We start from the raw sequence: 6,084 nt of genomic DNA on the forward strand, positions 1-6,084 counted from the left end.
AGGGCAAGCCCTGTAGCTTATACTTTAGCCATCCCCTTATTGCAGTGGCTGAAAGGCATAGTGGTCATGGGCCAGAAAAGGAGTTTCTTTATGAATTATCTCAAGTGAATAGAAATTATTTAGTAGTCATCCCCTAAAGTTTTAGTCCATGGAATTTACAGGAAATGAGGATCAGGTGATCCTCATTGCCTGTAAACTCCATGGACTAAAACAACAGGAAAGATCAATAAGTGCTCAGTTTTGTTTGATTTTTTTTAAATGTGACACAGCAATTTCTTGGGTTAGGCCATTAGGTTTAGAAGGAAATAGCTTACAAATGCAATTGAAATTGCAAAGTTTAGCTGGTTTTTACAGAGAATTTTTCCCTTGCACCTCAAACTGGGCATTTTTGCTTGCTAGAAATTTTTTCAATCAGTAACTTTGGTAAGAAGTTTTTTTCCTTTTCTTAGTTTCTCTTTTGTCATCTCTGTTTTAATGTGCTCTTTGTTGCATATGAGCAAAGGCAGCCTGACTTTGAGAAGTAGTGTGTTGTGGAGAATGGAAGAGGGGAGTACTTATTATCTTAATTCATTCCTGTATCTCTGGGAAGATAAATGTTTTCTCACTGCTGCATGATCCTAGGGCAGAAGCTGAATGCGGGGTGCTTAAACTGGTGAGCACTTGGCCCATCGCCAAATATTCTTCCACTTCTTCACTTAAACATTCCCCTTGAGAAAATTCCCTTTATTTGATATATGATGTGTAAATTCAACCCCCATCTCACTCAGTTTCCGTCATTTACTGAGCCTATATTACCAGCTGTGCCAAGCCACATCACTTGAACTAGTGATGAGTCTGTCAGTTTACAGGTTATCCCAAGAGGCCCTGCAAACTTATCTCAAGTGCAGGACTCATTTTACCATCAGATGAGATCATTTGGATGAGACAGGCAGAGAACCTGCTTTTGTTTTTGAAGCATGAGGAAAATGTATGGCTGAGAGAAGCTTATAAAAGCCTACTTAAAAACAAAAAGAACCTCAAGTATAGTTCACTTTTCTCATTATGTGTTCTGTAGACAATAACATGATGACCCAAGCTATTTCTACCTAAAACCAAACTGAATGTGCAGGAAAGAAAACAAATAAATCAACAAAATGCACAAAGCAAAACAACACATTCCTTAATTTTCCTATGCACAGATAGAAGAAAGTACAGTTTGTTTAGCTTCATGAAATCTCTGACAATGGACATGAACAAAAAAAAAAAATTAAATGTATATAGGACAAATTAAGACTCAAACTCCTACATGTTTGTTAAAGCCAGGTGTTTTGCTGCCTGCTCAGATTTGATCAACGTTACTATAGTAATGACCACTCTATAACAGTAATTTAATCTCACAGATTGATTAGTATTTTTTTCCTATGCCATTGTTCAGAAAGGCACAATAGTTGTGATTTATGGAAACATAAATATTTCTGTAAGTGCGCTTTTATTTGTTGGCAGCTCTGTGTTCCTGTGTTTTGATGTACAAATGTTTATGCCACATTTGCTATGGCAAGTTTTGTCTGACACAGAAAGAATTTTGAATCCTGAATTATTAATACATAAATATGAACTGTGATTGAATAACAACCATTGAAACTCAAGTTTGAGTGAGTATAATGTTCTGGTTTAATCTAATAAATAAAACAGAAATTCTTTCTTGGGTGCTCAAAATCACTCTGTTTTCACAAGTAACAATATTTTAGAAGTCTTCAGGACACTTCAGAAATATATGCAGTAAAATAATATTTATTCCCCTTCCAAGTACAGCCATTGAGAAGCTCGTCACTTCCTCCATGACTTCATTCAAAGAATCATTTCTCATCAAAAACAAAATTGCCAGTAATAGAAGGAATTTTGGATGAGTGGTTCCGCAAGGTAATATCAACTGTGGCTACGAAAACTTTCCATTTTCTTGCATCACAAAATACAGTTACCTAACCTCTAATCCTAAGGGTAGATGAGACAAAGGAAAATGACAAGCATACTGTACTGAATGTAGGTGTCAATATGTTGATATGAGTTTGCCTCTGTGGAAGAATTTAGAGTGCATTGTGCTAGGCACAGATGGCTCCAACAGACCCATCACAGCACACAGCTGAATCCATCAGCCAAGTTGTGACACCTTGTGGGAAACACATTTAAGAATGAGCAAAAAATACTACAAAGATTATGAAGAATGAGGAAAAAAGTCTGAGGAATGGACCTGTGAACATCAAGGTCAGGAAAGGAGATGAAGGAAGAGATGGAGCAGACCACACTGAAGCATTTAATTCTCTTTAGCCCATGAGAGGAATACACCAGAACACATATCCACATGGCTGGTCATGAAGGATCCCATATTGGATTTGGTGCCTTATTTCCTGAAGGCCTGCTTATGTGCGTTACCTTGCTTTGGAGCAGGGGAAGAGGGTGAGGAGAAAGAAGCAGCAGGGAGAAGCTGTTACGGATACACTGTAATCCCCTAGTCTCTATCCTCCTGTGCTTCTTGGGGAAGTGGTAAGGTAGAGGATTTGGAATGGAAGTGTGTAGTTGTACATTGGAAAAAGGGGGAGGTGGAGGGAAAGGGGTTTTAGTTTTGTCTTTGTTTCTCAGCACTCCATTTTTAAATGGCTATAAAGCAAATTAATTTTCCATATGCCAAGTATGTTTTGTTTGTGAGGATAATTTTTAAATTACATATCTGTCTTTATCTCAATCCAACAGCTTTTTCATCTTATTTTCTTTCCTCAATCCTTTTGAGAATGAGAAGTGAGAAAGCAGATGGGCAGGGGTCTTGAAGCCAGAAAAGGTCAACCCATCACAGATACAAAAGGAGAAATTCTGATTTCAAGAAAATTGAATCTCCAGCATATACATACAAAGAGCTTACCTGCACAAAGTTCACCCAAAGCTTGAATACCCTGATAAGGAAAGAAAAGAAAAAAATAAAACCATTTCTATTTTTGAGAAAATTAAACCCAGGTAGAATTCAGGGAATATTTCAATAGATTACCGAAAAATAATTAAAATGTAAATAGCAAATTAAAGTTTTAAATAAAAATGAGCCCCTCAAATAGAATGATGAGCCTCTCAAATAGAATGATGAGGCTGATGGAGCCTCTCAAAGAGAAATGAAACTTTTAATACCAAACTTGGATAATGTACAGAGTTTATTTCGTAGGTATAAGGTACAGTTCAATATCCATCAATCCAGTTGGTTTCAGAACCAAGAATTTTTTATTTGTACAAAGAATGAGATGGTCAAGAAAGTAAAACACTGAATAATTCCTGCTTCCACCACTTCTACAATGATCATTTTAACCTATTTCTTTGTACCTTCTTAGCAGTAAGTCATCCCTCAGCAGTAACTCTGAAAGATACCAGGAGGAATTAAAGCATTACATGTTCATGAGCAGACATCTGCAAAGGTGCTAAGTAACGCAGTATGGTACCAGTCTGGTTTGCAGTCCAATCATGACAGTTTAGTTAATTTTATCCAGATATTTTTATTTTGATATGAATATCATTTTTGCATTGGGTGGAAAAACAGCTTAACAAAATATGTAAAAAAAAAAAAAAAAAAATTGTTTGAATCCAAGACTCTGAAGACTCTGCCATCTCTTTTGGTTGCTTATTAGTAACATCAAATTTTAAAACACAAAATCTAATTTTAATTTTTTTTTAATTTGAATTATCCAGTTTCCGCTTGAAGGCATTTTCCCACCATTTATCATATATATGATAAAGAAACCAGGTCAAGTACTCTGTATTTCCCACAATCCTTTTTTCTGAATTCCAAGTATATCAAATACTTCTTCCTCCAAGATAATCTGTTTTAGCTGTAGAAGTACAGCTTTGAACTATTGCAGGACAACCATATTATTTTCACTATCATTGCAGACACATCTAAAAGCCACAGCACTGCCCCATTTGGGTGGGAGTATTGACCAGCTGGAAGGTAGGAAGTCTCTGAAGAGGTATCTGAACAGTCTGGATCAATGGGCCAAGGCCAGCAGTATTAACTTCAACAACGCCAAGTAGAAGGTCTTGACCTTGAGTCATAACAACCCCATTCAAAAATGAAACAAGACGGGGGCAAGAGCAGCTGGACAGCTGCTTAGTGGAAAAAAAACCTGGGGGTGCTGGTGACAGTGGCTGAACATGGCCTAGCATGTACCCAGGTAGCCAAGAAGGCCAGTTGCATCCTGGCCTGTATCAGCAACAGTGTGGCCAGCAGGACCAGGGAAGAGATCATTCCCCTGTTCTTGGAAGTGGTGAGACTGCACCTCAAATCCTGTGTTCAGTTTTGGTGCCCTAATGACAAGAAGGACGTTGAGGTGCTGGAGTGAGTCCAGAGAAGGAGAATGAAGCTGGTGAAGGGTCTGGAGCACAAGTTTCATTAGCAGTAGCTGAGGGAACTGGGGTTGTTTATTCTGGAGAAAAAGGATGTTCAGGGGAGACCTTATTGTGTTCTAGAACTATCTGAAAGGAAGTTGTAGCAAGTGGTGGCCAGTCTCTTTCTCCAGGCAACTAGTGTTAGAACAAGGGAAAATGACCTCAAGTTGCACCAAGGGACATTCAGGTTGGATATTAAGAAAAAATTCCTTACTGAAAGAGTGGTTAAGCATTGGAACAGGCTGCCCAGGGAAGCGGCCGAGTCACTGTCCCTGGAAATGTTCAAAAAACAAATAGACTTGTCACTTTTTGATAAAATTTAGTGGGCATGGTACTATTCACCTGAAGGTTGGACTTTATTATCTTGGAGATCTTTTCTAACCTTAATGGTTCTGTGGTTCTATGATTAACTTGTCTGGATTTTTTCAGTTCTCATTACTTTTTATGATACAGTTATTTTTCAAACTATTCATTCAAACTTTAAAATATTTTCAGGCATTTGGAACTTCTACAGTGCTTAATATTTTTAAGTCAATATATTGCATAGAATCATAAGATAGTTTGGGTTAAGAGGGACCCTACATATCATCTACTCTCAATGCCATATTTATATACTTGCAGCTATAAATAGCCTTTGACTCTCTTTAAGGGCCCCACTCTGGCCCTATGCTTTGCAAATTTGCTCTTCATCCTTGGCAAAGAACTGAGAAGCATGTCAACATCCAGATAATATACGAGGACTATTTTCTGCTTCTTTGAAAACAGGAACATCTTTAGGGGAGCACTTCTCTGGAATCATCTTTCCAGCATCATTATGAAATTTTCACCATCTCCATTTGGTAATGCCCCTGTTTCACTGCAAGGGTTTATTTGTTCCTAATGTATTCTGGCTCCTCTTTATTCTGAACCCTCTAAACCATATTACTTTTTAAATATCTTTTTTTTTTTCCCCTCTATCATTTTTGTCATGTTACATCTCTCCTTTTTTGTACATCTCTTTAGCAGACAGCTTCTCTTTTTTCCTTCCATTCTTGTTTTTGGTTTGTTGGGGGTTTTTGGGGGGGGGCGGGGGCGGGGCAGGTTTGGTGGCTTTCAGTTTTGGTTTGTTTTGGTTTTGTTGCTATTCTTGTTGTTAGCTTTTGGGTTTTTTTGAAACACAGCTTTCAGATTTATTAGAGAATTTAGATTATTTTCTTTCTACTCGAGAGGACTGCAATTCTAAATTATTCATTAAGGTGTTCAAGTTGGAGAAAAAAGTCTTTCAAGGTAATTGTGAAAATAGTTTTTAGATCACCATCACTATCAAATTTCTTACTTCTTTTGTGCTGGATTAATTATTTGCTGTCTAGGAGAAAAAGGCATATCCAGTCAGCATAAACGTAATCAGAAGACAAATATCTTCTAATTGTTCAAGTTTACAAAACATTATAAATGAGGAAAACAGAAGCTGCAACTCATGCTACACATGTCTCAACAGCAGTAAATGAGGCTGGCTTTGAGAACATTATCATCAAAAAATATGATGTAAAAAATGTTGTACTCTGTGCAGCCTACAAATTTATTCACAAGAAATTACACGGATACTAGGCACACTGAAAAGTGACAACGACTTGTTCAATAGTGTCTAAAGGCTCTTAATTATTTTTAGACAATGCTTGCGTTTTCTATCCCAGCCTTTTCACCTAG

The sequence above is a fragment of the Hirundo rustica genome, chromosome Z, assembly GCF_015227805.2.
Source record: "Hirundo rustica isolate bHirRus1 chromosome Z, bHirRus1.pri.v3, whole genome shotgun sequence".
Lineage (NCBI taxonomy): Eukaryota > Metazoa > Chordata > Aves > Passeriformes > Hirundinidae > Hirundo > Hirundo rustica.